Source organism: Erinaceus europaeus, chromosome 8, assembly GCF_950295315.1.
Source record: "Erinaceus europaeus chromosome 8, mEriEur2.1, whole genome shotgun sequence".
NCBI lineage: Eukaryota > Metazoa > Chordata > Mammalia > Eulipotyphla > Erinaceidae > Erinaceus > Erinaceus europaeus.
In genome coordinates, this window is record NC_080169.1 from 25,040,612 (window position 1) to 25,055,720 (window position 15,109).

The window sequence follows — 15,109 nt, forward strand, 5'->3', positions numbered from 1 at the left end:
AAGAAAGCATTCTTCAGGCCACAAAAGCTGAGAACTTCTCTAGTCTAGACAATATAAAAGACATAAGGGTTCAAGAAGCCCAGAGGGTCCCAAACAGAATTAACCCAGACTTAAAGACACCAAAACACATCATATTTAGAATGGAAAGGAATAACTATAGAGAAAGGATCCTGAAGGCTGCAAGAGAAAAACAAAGAGTCAACTACAGAGGAAAACTCATAAGATTAGCAGCAGACTTCTCCACACAAACCCTACAGGCCAGAAGAGAATGGCAACATATCTATCAAGTGTTCAATGAGAAAGACTTTCAACCAAGACTACTGTATCCTGCTAGGTGGTTATGCAGACTAGATGGAGGCATAAAAACCTCTCAGACAAGCAACAGTTGAAAGAATCAACTATCACCAAGCCTGCCCTGAAAGAAGTTCTAAAAGATCTCCTATAAACAGTCAGACCACCATAAATATGCCATATATGAGAACACTCTAAAACTCTGCAAGAATGACATTAAAATATCTTCAATCTTTGATATCAATAAATGTCAGTGGCCAGAATTCACCTATTAAAAGGCACAGAGTAGGAAGATAGATCAGAAAACACAACCCAATAATATGCTGTCTACAGGAAACCCACCTAACTCAACAAGACAAACACAGATTTAAAGTGAAAGGATGGAAAACTATCATACAAGCCAATGGCCCACAAAAAAAGAGCAGGATCAGCTATTCTCATATCGGACATGATAGACTTTAAAATAAATAAAATTATAAAAGATATGGATGGACACTACTTAATGCTCAGAGGATCAGTCAATCAAGAGGATTTAACAATTATTAACATCTATGCACCCAATGAGAAGCCATCTAAATACATCAAACATCTACTGAAAGAGTTACAGCAATATATTAACAGCAACACAGTAATAGTGGAGGACTCCAGCACCCCACTTTCACAGCTTGACAGATCATCCAGGCAGAAAATCAATAAAGACATGAGGGAGCTAAATAAGGAGATAGATAAAGTAGAACCAGTGGACATTTTCAGAGTCATTCATCCCAAGAAACTGGAATACACATTTTACTCAAGTCCACATGGGTCATTCTCAAGTATAGACCATATGTTAGGCCACAAAGACAGCATCAGCAAATTCAAGAGCATTGAAATCATCCCAAGCATCTTCTCAGACCACAGCGGAAGTAAACAAACACTTAATAATCAACAAAAGATTAGTAAGAGTCCCAAAATGTGGAAGCTCAACAGTAGACTACTGAGCAACTACTGGGCCAAAGAGGAAATCAAGGGAAAAAAAATACTTTGAGAGTTCAATGAAAATGAAGACACAAGCTATCAAAATACTTGGGACACAGCTAGGCAGTAATGAGAGGGAAGTTCATAGCCATACAAGCACACATTTGGAAATAAGAAAAACACAAATAAACAGCCTGATTGCACATCTTAAAGACCTAGAAGAAGATGAACAAAGGAACCCTAAAGCAACCAGAAGGACAGAAATCACTAAAGTTAGGGCAGAAATCAATAACATTGAAAATAAGAAAACCATACAAAAGATCAACAAAAGTAAATGTTGGTTCTTCAAAAGAGTGAACAAAATCGACAAACCTTTAGCCAGACTCACAAAACAAAAAAGGAAGAAGACCCAAATAAATTGGATACTAAATGAAAGAGGAGATATTACAATAGACACCGCAGAAATTCAACATATTATGCAAGGCTTCTATGAACAACTATATGCCACCAAGCTAGAGAACCTGGAAGAGATGGACAATTTCCTAGATACTTACCAACTTCCAAAACTAAGTAAAGAGGAAGTAGATAACATGAACAGGCCCATCACAGCTAATGAAATTGAAACAGTTATCCAAAATCTTCCCAAAAATAAAAGTCCTGGACCAGATGGTTTTACAAATGAATTCTATAAAACCCTCAAAGAAGAACTAATACCTCTACTTTTAAAAGTCTTGCAGAAGATTGAAGACACTGGAATACTCCCTGCCAGCTTCTATGAAGCCAAAGTCACTCTGATACCAAAAGCAGACAGGTACACAACCAAAAAAGAAAACTACAGACCAATATCTCTGATGAACATAGGTGCTAAAATATTGAACAAAACTCTAGCCAACCAGATACAGCAGTATATTAAAAGATTGTTCATCATGACCAAGTGGGGTTTATCCCAGGCATCCAAGGTTGGTTTAATATATGTGAATCAATCAACATGATCCACCACATCAATAAAAGCAAGAGTAAAAACCACATGGTCATATCAACAGATGCAGAGAAAGCCTTTGACAAAATACAACATCCCTTTATGATCAAAACACTACAAAAAATGAGAATAGATGGAAAATTCCTCAAGATAGTGGAGTTTATAAATAGCAAACCTACAGCCAACATCATACTCAATGGTGAAAAACTGGATGTATTTCCCCTCAGATCATGTACTAGACAGGGCTGTCCACTATCACCATTATTATTCAACATAGCATTGGAAGTTCTTTCCAGAGCAATCAGGAAGGAGCAAGAAATTAAAGGGATACAGATTGGAAGAGAAGAAGTCAAACTCTCTCTATTTGCAGATGACATGATAGTATACATAGAAAATCCTAAGGAATCCAGCAGGAAGCTTTTGGAAATCATCAGGCAATAAAACAAGGTATCAGGATACAAAATTAACATTCAAAAGTCAGTGGCAATCCTCTATGCAAACACTAAGTTAGAAGAAGTTGAAACCCAAAATTAATTCCTTTTACTATAGCAACATAAACAATAAAATATCTAGGAATAGACCTAACCAAAGAAGTGAAGGACTTGTATATTGAAAAGTATGAGTCACTACTCAAGGAAATAGAAAAATACACAAAGAAGTAGAAAGATATTCCATGTTCATGGGTTGGCAGAATTAACACCATCAAAATGAATATACTACCCAGAGCCATCTACAGATTTAATGTTATTCCCATCAAGATCCCAAGCACATTTTTTAGGAGAATAGAACAAATGCTACAAATGTTTATCTGGAACCAGAAAAGACCTAGAATTGCCATAACAATCTTGAGAAGAAAGAACAGAACTGGAGGCATCACACTCCCAGATCTCAAATTGTATTATATGGCCATTGTCATCAAAACGACTTGGTACTAGAACATGAATAGACAAACTGACCAGTGGAATAGGATTGAGAGCCCAGAACTAAGGCCCCACACTTATGGACAGCTAATCTTTGACAAAGGTGCCCAGACTATTAAATGGGGAAAGCAGTGTCTCTTCAACAAATGGTGTTGGAAAAAATGGGTTGAAACATTCAGAAGAATGAAACTGAACCACTATATTTTCACCAAATACAAAAGTAAATTCCAAATGGATCAAGGACTTGAATGTTAGGTCATAAATTACCAGATACTTAGAGGAAAATATTGGTGGAATTCTTTTCCGCATAAATTTTAAAGACATCTTCAATGAAACGAATCCAATTACAAAGAAGACTAAGGCAAGCATAAACCTATGGGACTACATCAAATTGAAAAGCTTCTGCACAGCAGAAGAAACCACTACCCAAACCAAGAGACCCCTCACAGAATGGGAGAAGATCTTCACATGCCATATACATCACACAAGAGGCTAATAACCAAAATATATAAAGAGCTAGCCAAACTCAACAACAAGAAAACAAATAACCCCATCCAAAAATGGGGAGAGGACTTGGGCAGAATATTCACCACAGAAGAGATCCAAAAGGCCGAGAAACACATGAAAAAATGCTCCAAGTCTTTGTCAGATAAATGCAACTAAAGACAGCAATGAGATATCATTTCACTCCTATGAGAATGTCACACATCAGAAAAGGTAACAGCAGCAAATGCTGGAGAGGGTGTGGGGTCAAAGGAACCTTCCTGCACTGCTGGTGGGAATATAAATTGGTCCAACCTCTGTGGAGAACAGTCTGGAGAACTCTCAGAAGGCTAGAAATGGACCTACCCTATGATCCTGCAATTCCTCTTCTCGGGATATATCCTAAAGACCCCAACACACCCATCCAAAAAGATCTGTGTACACATATGTTCTTGGCAGCACAATTTGTAATAGCCAAAACCTGGAAGCAACCCAGGTGTCCAACAACAGATGAGTGGCTGAGCAAGTTGTGGTATATATACACAATGAAATACTACGCAGCTATTAAAAACATTGACTTCACCGTTTTCAGCCAATCTTGGATGGACCTTGAAAAATTCATCTTAAGTGAAATGAGTCAGAAACAGAAGGATAAATATGGGATGAGCTCACTCTCAGCAGAAGTTGAAAAACAAGATCAGAAGAGCAAACACAAGCAGAACCTGAATTGGAATTGGCATATTGCACCAAAGTAAAAGCCTCTGGGGTGGGTGCGGGGGGAGAGTACAGGTCCAAAAAGGGTGACAGAGGGGTTTGTATTGTTATTTGGAAAACTGGGAAATGTTATGCATGTATAAACTATTGTATTTACTGTTGAATGTAAAACATTAATTCCCCAATAAAGAAATTAAAAAATAAATAAATTACTACTGAGGTAAATAAATGAACATTTATCTACATAATAAGCTATCCGTTTATCTGACCAATCACAGTAATCACAGAAAATCCAAAACAGGTAAAAATAAAGATATTCTATCATCCTTAATACTTAGAGCATGACAGAACTTTTAAAAATCTTTTAACTAATTAATTAAGTGAATAAGTAATGGATTTATATTTACTTCAAAGCATAATGAGTCAACTGCTAAGTAATTGTGAACTATTCAGATTCCTTCACCAAGACAGAAGTTGGATGATATGGACCAGAGGGCCTCCAAGAAACAATTTGAAGATTCCTAGCTTCATTCATCATCATCTCTTCTCATCCATACTATCTCTTCCCTATCTTACATCTTCCCTTGCCATATTGCTAAAGGAAAGAGATTATACAGGTGAAAGAAAAGTAAATTGACCATGGTCCGGGAGGTGGCACAGTGGATAAAGCATTGTATTCTCAAGCATGAGGTTCTGAGTTCAATCCCCAGCAGCACATGTACCAGAGTGATGTCTGGTTCTTTCTCTCTCTTCTCCTATCTTTCTCATAAATAAATAAATAAATAAATAAATAAATAAATAAATAAATTCTTTTTTAAAAAAAAAAAAAGAAAGGAAGGAAGGAAGGGAGAAAGAAAGATAAATTGACCAACCTGTCTTGGTACAATTAGACCACGGCACTGAGGACAATCACCACAAGATCAAGAGTTTCAACAGAATTTTAATGAGATCACTAAACAAAGCCTCCTGGCTTTTCCTTCTTCTCACTCTGGGGGGGGGGGGGGTTGTTCTGGACTGTGACTCCCCAGTCGGGTGCATAAAGTCACCTAAAAACAAAACTCATAGCCAGAAAGCAGGCAGGACTCCATACTCAGCTCTTCAGGAGTTAATAGGTATTAAAAGACAGTCCCCTGGAGTGCTCTGCCACACTGCTGACAGCACCCAGATCCACCTTAAAGTTAGATATATGATTCAGGTGGGGGTGGATTGTGATTTAATGCCATCCAAGTACTACGGGACACACTTGTTAAAGAAACCATTGTAAATTATTTTGGCTAATTCTTCTGGTGAATGGAAGGCATGGTATAGTCTCAAATACAAGAGCCCAGCTTGTAGCTAATAATTGTTATATCTACTCTGAAATTTACTGCCGATGTCTCAATTTTAACAATTTAAATAACAAGCTTAACCAAGTGAAACGGGGCTCAGGCAGGCTGGCACTCTTGATGAAAGCAGGACAACTCCTGTGTCTGAGCACATTTTCACTTTGACATGAGCGGTGACACACAGAAATGAAATCTGGTTAAAACAGCAGCCTTCTCAACCCCCTGACAGCTTCTTAGGCTAAGCAAAACAATTTCAAGAGAATACACTCATATACTTGTTAACTTTACTCAAGAAGACTGATTAGGGACAATGCTTATGAATATGATAATAAGAGGTGGAAGCTGAAAAGATAAGCTAAAGAAGTTGGGTAATTGGCATACTGTTTACTTCATTTTTAATGGACCACTGTGCAGTCTTAACCTTTGAGTGCATCCGTTTGTTTAGAAGCTTCTCCATGCTCTAAGTATTAAGGAGGATAGGACATTTGTATTTTACCTGCTGTGAAACTGCTATGGCTATTGTGGATGGTCAGATCTGATTGCTTATAGATTCCACTTTGACTGCCTTTTTGATGCATTTTACTCCATGGTCCTAAACAAACAAACAAACAAAACCCCTCAATTTAAAAAGAAGTGTCATGCCCAAAGTTATGTAATACATATGAAGCAAGACCTATTGGATTGTCAGAAGTGTCATGACATATTTTTCTGTTTTTCTATGCAAAAACATGCCATCAGTTTTCTTTCTACCCAATAATTTGAGGGATAGTATTGTACTTTACAGTCATAACATAGGGTTATGCTGGAAAGCAGCATCATGCCTAGTAGAGTTTTAATGTCTCCCAAACTGTAATGTCTTATGGTAGAATAAAGAAACTTAGGCACTGAAGTACCTTGGAAAGGTCTCCTACACTTTTTGGATTACTGTCATTATTGTTTCTGTTTGGTAAAGCAAAGAACTGGGTGATGTTATCAAGTTCCTTCTGCCTCCACTGTTCTATAATCTTATGTTTCTCATATAAAGGTTATTTAAATTAATTCAAATATACTTGCAGTACTTTCAATATTGAAATTCAAAGTATGGTTTGACTAGCAAACAATTTGAAAGATTCTTAAAAATTTTTAAAACTCATCCATTACACATCTAGCTATTTACCCAAGTGGAATGAAATCTGAAGACTTGGACTCTGCATCTTTATCTATAATAACACCAAAATGGAAGCAATCCAAATGCCCAACAGTAGATGAAAAGGAATATAAAAGCAATGCCACTCATCAATAAAAAGGGATGAGTAGCACAGTACTTGCATGTGTGACATTCCAGGTTTGAAGTCCAACACCATTCTGGTCAAACAAACAAGCAAGCAAGCAAACAAACAAACATAGTCTTTATAAATGTTGCTCTTAGAAATTTTGACCACTTCACCAGGGATTTCAGACTCTAGGCACTGTGTCTTCTGAAAAAAAAAACTGAAACATAGATTTCTTCCCATGGAAAGGGTTCATGTCCAGTATGGTTTGTACATTGGACTAACCAGACCTCCACTGCCTAAATTGTTCAGCCCTAAGTATCCACAGACTTGGCCCCAGTTGCTCCCTGCTGGAAACAGAGAGAAAGAACTAAAAACACACTCTGGATCCTTGGCAAGCAAGTTCTAGGTAAGCATGGCACTAGCAATGGAAAGTAATTGCACTCCCTTCTTCCTGGAACAGAGGGTCAGGTTAACGGGTACGAATTCTAGAGTCATTGGGTGACAATTCTAAATCATAAATAGGTTGGCAGTGTTTGGATCCTGGGGTATGTTGGATAACTCATCAGGGATTCTCTTAGATCTTCCCTCAATAAAATGCAAAAGATAGATTTTATTTTTTGGTCCTGTGCACATAGAGCTCCATGTAGACATAGATATATACGACCGAAAGCAGTACCCAGTACTCAGCAGGCTACCAAACAGCTATTCAGTGATTAGTTGTAGAAGGAACAAAGCATAATCATGTGTTGGTTAAATAACACTCAAGGTCAGCAAGTGCAGCGCACCTTGGTATTTTTCCAGTTTGTTTCTTTAAAAGGAATAATGAGTTAAAATCCACTGATAGAATTTTGCCACCACTAAGATCCCTGTTCTGCAAGTTTTGTATCTTACCCTCAGCAATGATTATTTAAACTTTCCACACAAGAAACAGGAGTTGGGGACATTGTGGGCAAACAGCATGTCACTGGGTTGCAAATGGATTGAGAAAAGGAAGACTTTCCACTGAGTGGAATAATGCTATCTGTGACTGGGAACTGCATTGATGGTCAAGAAGAGCATTGGTTTCTGGGTACAGACAGATGTTCTGTCTCTCTGTCCCAGTCCATATACTGTCCCACTGTCACCTTTTTTTTTAATTTTTTTATTTATAAAATGGAAATATTGACAAGACCACAGGATAAGAGGGGTACAACTCCACACAATTCCTACCACCAGAACTCTGTATCCAATCACCTCCACTGATAGCTTTCCTATTCTTCATCCCTCTGAGAGTAGGGACCCAGGATAATTATGGGGTGCAGAAGGTGGAAGGTCTGGCTTCTATAATTGCTTCCCCACTTAGTAAGGGCATTGGCTGGTCTATCCCAGCCTGTTTCTCTCTCTTTCCCTAGTGGGGCAGGGATCTGGGGAGGCAGGGCTCCAGGACACATTGGTGGGGTCTTCTGCCCTGCAAAGTCAGGTTGGCATCATGACAGCATCTGGAAACTGGTGGCTGAAAAAGAGTTAAGATATAAATCAGAACAGATTGTTGACTAATCATGAACCTAAAGACAAGAATATTGCAGATGAAGATTTGGGGTCTCCATTTTGGAAATAGCTAGTAGGTCTATTTTCGGTATATTCCAAGGGGCCCATGACCCTACTAGTTTTTGCCTGAGCCTGACATCTAACATGCAGATGACCTAAGTTATTGTCTGGGGAGATTGTGTCATAGTTGGAAAAAGGACTAGAAAGCTGTATCAGGCAAGAGAGTAGCTCCCAAATATGGGAAAAGTATATAAATATTGTTAACTGTAAACCCCATAAATTTGGTCTGGGACCTATAGTCAGCACAGGAGCCTATGTAACCACTGCATCCCTGTAGGTCTGAGCTGGAATTCTGTGGTCACAGCTAGGAACATTCCAGGATGCATTAGTTTCAGGACCCATCATCCTCAGGTGATAGGTAGAGTATTTTTGTCCAACCTCCCTTTGGAGAATGGAACATTCCCTACCACTGTTAATCCACATGGAGGGCAAGGCCCTCTAGGGGCCCACAGAGAGGTCCATTATGTTGTTCCTGATAGAGATGACCAGTGGTACTATCATCTTTTATGAGCCAATTTTTCAAACCCAGGAGTATTTTGCAAATGCACTTTGTTTATGCTTCACTCAAGAAATCAGGGAGGGGGGACAGCACACTGTGATAATCATGAAGTAACTCAGTAAATGAAAATTCCACTCAGGCCCACAAGAAGCACAAAAGTGAGGAGTGGAACAACACTGTAAATAGTGGGATCATTACTCTCCATGAATTGAGACACACATAGGACCTATTGAAAACTTCTCATTTCAAGATAAATGAAGAGCATTAACTAACCTCTCCTTTCCTAAGCTGGATGGCTGATCTCACAGTTCAGAACTGGCAGGGTGGTGGGAGTGGAAGTGAAGGTCTTGAGGTTTCAATACCTAGGTCAGTAGGAACTGGGCAGGTTCAGGGAGCAGGCTGGTATATCTATCTACATGGAGAACCAGGGCAGCTGGCCCCTGACTTTCTGCTAGACTGTGCATTGTAACCATACCCCCTCACGCCCCGCCCACTTATTCACTAAAGGGCTGTGCTCTGTGCACACCTGATGAAAGTTCTTCACCAGTGCATTTGCCTCCTCCAAGTTTCATCATCATTCACCAAATAAGCATAATTGCTCCGTGTTTAAGAGGTGCAGGGAACAGAGGCACTGCCGGTAATTGCCTAATGGGCAGGCGAAATGAGGTGTGAGGTAAATCGATGTGAAAAAAGCAATAGCCACAAGTTTATTAACATTGAAAATTAAAAGAAGCTCGGCCCCAGCCAGGCGGTCCTTGCTGAAATGAATCCCATTATCCCTCTAACAACTGCATGGGGCTCAATTGGATGCCACCCAGGGGGTAGAGAGGCCTCAATACAGGTCACCTCTCTGCCAGCTTCCAGAAGCTGAAGATTCTCTGGTTCACTGGTGTCTATAAAGGAGGAAATACAAGCAGGCCCTGCCTCCCCTGCTGCTCTTCCCACTGTGCTTGAATCCAGCCAGCCCCATAAGAGCTATGAATGAGGGAGGCAAAGGGAACTATATTACTCCAACCTGGGAGTCTTTATTTTTCATTCTTATTTTCAGTTGTCTTCAGAGCACCACCATTTGACAGAGAGGTTGTGGGGAGTGGTACCTGAGCTGGCGGAGGGGGAGGAGACACAACAGTAGTGATGCTTCCTCCAGTCATGTGGGGGCCACGTTCCAGCTGTACAGCAAAGCTGTTGCACTATCCTGGTGAGCTATTGTGCTAACCCAGAAAATTTCTATTCAAGTAGTTGCCAACTAGGGGGGCTGGGCAGTGGTGCACCCAGTCAAGCACACATATTACCTAGCACAAAGATCCATGTTGGAGTCCCGCTACCCACCCGCAGGGGGTCTGCTTCACAGGTTCACAGTTTCTCTCATGGATTCATACATAGTTCAGGCACCAAGCCCCAGCAATAACCCTGGTGACAATAAAATAAAAATTAAAAAATAAAATAAAAGTAATTACCAACTAGAATTCGCAAAGATGTGTTGTGGTTCTGGAAATAAACTTTAGCAGGTCCATCAAGAATCCTACTCACAGAGTAGCAACAAGCCTTGCTTGATTTTTCATAGCATAATCACAGTATGAAATATTTCCTGATGCCCACAACTAGAAGGAGAATTAGCCTTGGCCCCAGTACATTCAGCTTATGCAGGAAACTGGGCTCCCCAATGTAAACAGGAAACGAACAGTGTTTATGAAACACACTGATGTATTTCATAAGGTGTATTATGAAATTAGTTGTACTATGAAATTCACCTGATGGTAATACAGAGACAGAAAAGCTGAGGCTGTCAGAGAACTCTCTGCCATAGTGCATAGGTAACGGGCAAGTATGAGAACAGACTTAAGGCATTTGGAGGAAAACAGACCAGCCAGGCAGAGGGCAGACTTTGAGTTGGGAACCAATAGACAGCAAGCTTTAGTGGGGAAAGAATTTCTCCAGAAAAACCATGTGTTCAAGTCTAGATTTAATGATGGTTTCAGAAAATGATAGGTTTCAGAAAAATCAGAATTCTGGGATTAAGGGGTTTAAATCATTTTGCATCGGATTTGCTTTATGGTGAAAAATACAATGTGTTTGAGTTTTAAATTTTATTTGACTTTAAGTTTCATTCACTGAATATTCATGGTCACTTCAAATGGGCCTTCAGTGCTTCCCAGAAATCCACCACATTTCTTTGGTTTATTTACTACTTAGTTGCAAAGTGATTAGTTTGCATTCTTTTTGTTCTCTCCTCAGACTTTCAGCACTTCTACTGCATCATGCTCTCAGCTGGTGGCCTTCATTCCTCCCTTCCTCCCTGCCTTCCTTCCTCCCTTCTTTCCTTTTCCCCTTCCTTTCCTTTCTTTTCCAGTCCTGGGAGACTTTTTTTTCCTAGAAAGAAAATGAGAGACAGAGAGAGGAAGGAGACACACCACAGCACCACTTCAGCAAGATGAAGTTCCCCATTTGTATAGTTCTCCCAAGTGATGGCCACAGATTTGAATCCCAGATATGGCATATGACAAAATGCGTGTTTTCCTATTCCTACTCCTGCCTCATCTCCCCAAATGCCTACTTATGCCCCAAACCTCTGGCCCTTCCTGTATCTGCCAGTATCCTTCCCTTTGATGGAGGTCACCCATGGGCCAGCTCCTCCTCCTACACACAAGGACACTTTTTCACTGTCATCAGCATACAAACTTGCAACCATTTCTCTCATCTTAAATTGTTTTCTTGCCGTTCAGTTTTTTCTTAATTTTTTTCTTGCCCTTTAGTTCCATCCCATTTCTCTGTTCTTCTTTGTAAGAAGGTACCTCAAAGAATGGGAAAGTACTCCCATTCTCTCTTGCACCAGGGTCATTCAGGAAAACACCACACCCCTCTGGCCATATTTTGCCCACCAATGTCCCCAATGACCATAAAGGAGCTAAATACAGCCAGCTCTCCATTTTCACCTTTTCTGAACTCTGAAAAGCTCTTCTTACATGGGGGATGCTACTCTTTCTCTGTCATCAGCTGGTTCAACCCCATTTTTTTCAATCTTTAAAAAATATTGTGTCCAAGTGCTGTCCTTTGATCTCTTCTGTCTCTAAAATCATACCCCCAAGTTGACCTCATTTCACCTCATAGTTATAAATATTACCTTTTGTGAAAAATCCCCAATGTATATTTCTAATTTGAACTGCCTAGACTCCAGCAACATCTTTAATTGGATGTAACAGGCATCTCAAATTCATTATTTCCAAAAAATGACTCCTCAATCCTACCCCTCCTCTGACCTGCATCAGCAAATATCCTGCAACATCCTTCTCAGTGTTAATGTTTTCCCATCTTTTTCTCAGAACCAAAACCTTGGTCAGCCTTGACCCCTTCCATACTCATCAGTCATCAACAACCCATCAGCAAATCCAGTGGGATCTATTTTCATGCTACCTCCAGATTTCTCCCCTAGCACCACCCTGTTCCAGACCAAGCTCCCTCATCCCTTACCATAATGATGGCAAAAGCATCCTGGCCAGCCACCCTACCTCCACTCTTGCCCATAGTAGACTCAACACAATAGTGCCCCTTTCATAATAAGCATCATATCATGTCAATTCTCTGCTCAAAATCTTCTAACCAATTCCTGGGTCACTCAGAATCAAGCCCAACATTTTCTAGCCCAGTCACATTTTTCTCTTTTCTTCTCTATCTCTGCTCCAGCACAATGCCCCCTCAATATTTCTCAAACATATGACAAAATTTTTGCCTCATCTGTACACTTGACTGAAGTAGAATTCTCTTAGCTAGTCACATGTCTTATCCCTTGAGTTCTTCCAACTCTACTCAATGTCATTTATCAATAAAGTCTTCCCTGTGACCCAATATGAAAGTCACATATACATGAGCCTTCTAGTTTGTTTCTACCACTTGGCTTTTCTCCAGTCAGCTATCACCATTCTGTTAAATCACATTTTGCTTGTTTATCTATTCATTGTCACTCAAAATATAAGCTTTTGGTGCATGTGCACCTACCCTGCTATGCTTATGTTTGTGTCAATGGCTAGTATATAGGAGGAACTCAATAAATTGCTGAGTGAACTGTATTTGTTTGAATCCACCATTTAAGCACTTGCTATGTACAAGAAATATTCAAGAACTGTCTCTTTCCCAGTCACTCATTGACAGTTTGCTCAATATCCTAGATGCTGATACACCCATAAATACCACAAACACTGCCTTGAACACACAGTGCTACTGGAACCCCCTTCTTTCAAGCTCCATCCTCTTCAGGATTACCCAGATGAGTTTGTTCTACCCTCTGTTCCTTTTCTTAGGAAATGAGCTCTCTGATGCCAGCTGCTGCATGGTTGCCTCTCTCCAAAACAGAAGTAATTGACCATAACCTTCAGTTTCCTTCCATTAGGCTGAGGGAACAGTGGCTGGGATGTCAAGCCTCAGTTCCTCCGTTTGCTTACCATGTGATCTTGGCCAAGTTTTTTTACTCTCCTGAATATCAATTTTTTTAAAAGTAGCTGGATATAAAGGCAATTGAGTTACTGTGAAATGAAATGAAATTTAAAAATGAGTGATATTTGACATATAGTACTCATTCACTAAATGCTGATTTTCTTCATTTTCCCACCAAAAGGGAATACTAGAATTACTCCAAAGTCATAATTTCTAATTTGACACTTGATAATCGCTCTCCAAAGATGTGTGACCACAACTCAGCAGAGAGGACAGCCATCATTGACTCTCTGTTGAAGTCATTCTCTTCCTTTTCTTTTGCCCCCTCCCATCCTTCACACAAGTCCTCAGAGGGACAGGCTACCCTTGATTCCCTTCTTGTATTTATGGAAGTCTTTCTCCATCCTGCAAGGGAGGTGAACTGAATTTGGGAGGGGGGGATGACAGGTCATTATAAATATATTACATGTTGTAAAATAGAAAACTGTCCTTGTTGGAAAGCCAAATGATTTACTTTGGGAGTAACTTTCAATGAGCAACAAAGGATAACTCAAATACAGAATACACTTTGGCATAATACTCCAAATACACATGTGACTCTTAGATTTTAATACATGTGAAGACTGGCTTTATTCCTTTAATTGGAATGCACTCTAACAGTGACTCTCCATTAGCAAGATCTCTATTGATTTAAGTTCATATCTAAAAGTTCAGACATTAGAGAGTACTCAGACCAGGTCTTCACTGAGGAGAGTTGTATAGAGAGTTGGTAATTATCCAAGGTATTCCAGTAATTATGCAGTGAATTACAAATTGCCTAGATCAGTGTTTCCTGGAATGTTTAATTCAGCAATTTACCTGTGAACTTTCCAGGACACATTTGGAAGAATGGGTTTCAAAAGGGGTGATAGTGTGTATCTAATGAGGGGGACTTGTCCAGTCACTACTGTATTAGTATTTGTTCATCAGTGCATCTCCCCACCCCAATGTAGTCTTATAAATATATGTGATTCACACAGATTTTGGTTTCAGTCTGCCATCATCCCCTTTTACTTCTAAAGTAACAATTCTAGATTAAAAATCAGTAATAATATGGGAATCTTAACTGGATATATTTGTTGCTTTGGGGTTAACTCATCATCTACACTGTAGCTAAACTAAAGTACTGTGATACTACTCTCAAACAGGACTTTGATACTTCTCATGGACTTCTTCATCAAGAGTTAAGAAATGACAAACTCTATCCCCAAAGCTCAACTCGACCAGTCTGGTTATGTATCTCTGCTTCCGACACCATTCCAAATGTAAGAAAGATACAAAGGTAGACTAGAATACATAGCTAGAAGTCTCCCAAAGATATAGTTAATTGGGGTTGTTCCAAGATCCTGCATATTTATGAACCCACAATTTGCTTGTGTTCTGCCCAACATGAGTTACGCACTTTGCTAGAGAGTTTTGCTCGTACTCATTTTCAACAACAGTTGCCAAAGTGAATGACTGCTAGAAACTGTATCATTTTGATGATGAATAGACCTGAGAGTGAGGGAGAACCTGCCAAATACTTCTGTGCTTTTCCATAACAGATACCCATAGCATTTTTTTTCTCCAAATCAAATGATGACCATACTAACTAAAATCCTAACATTGCAATTTCTTTTCTAGACCATGACTCA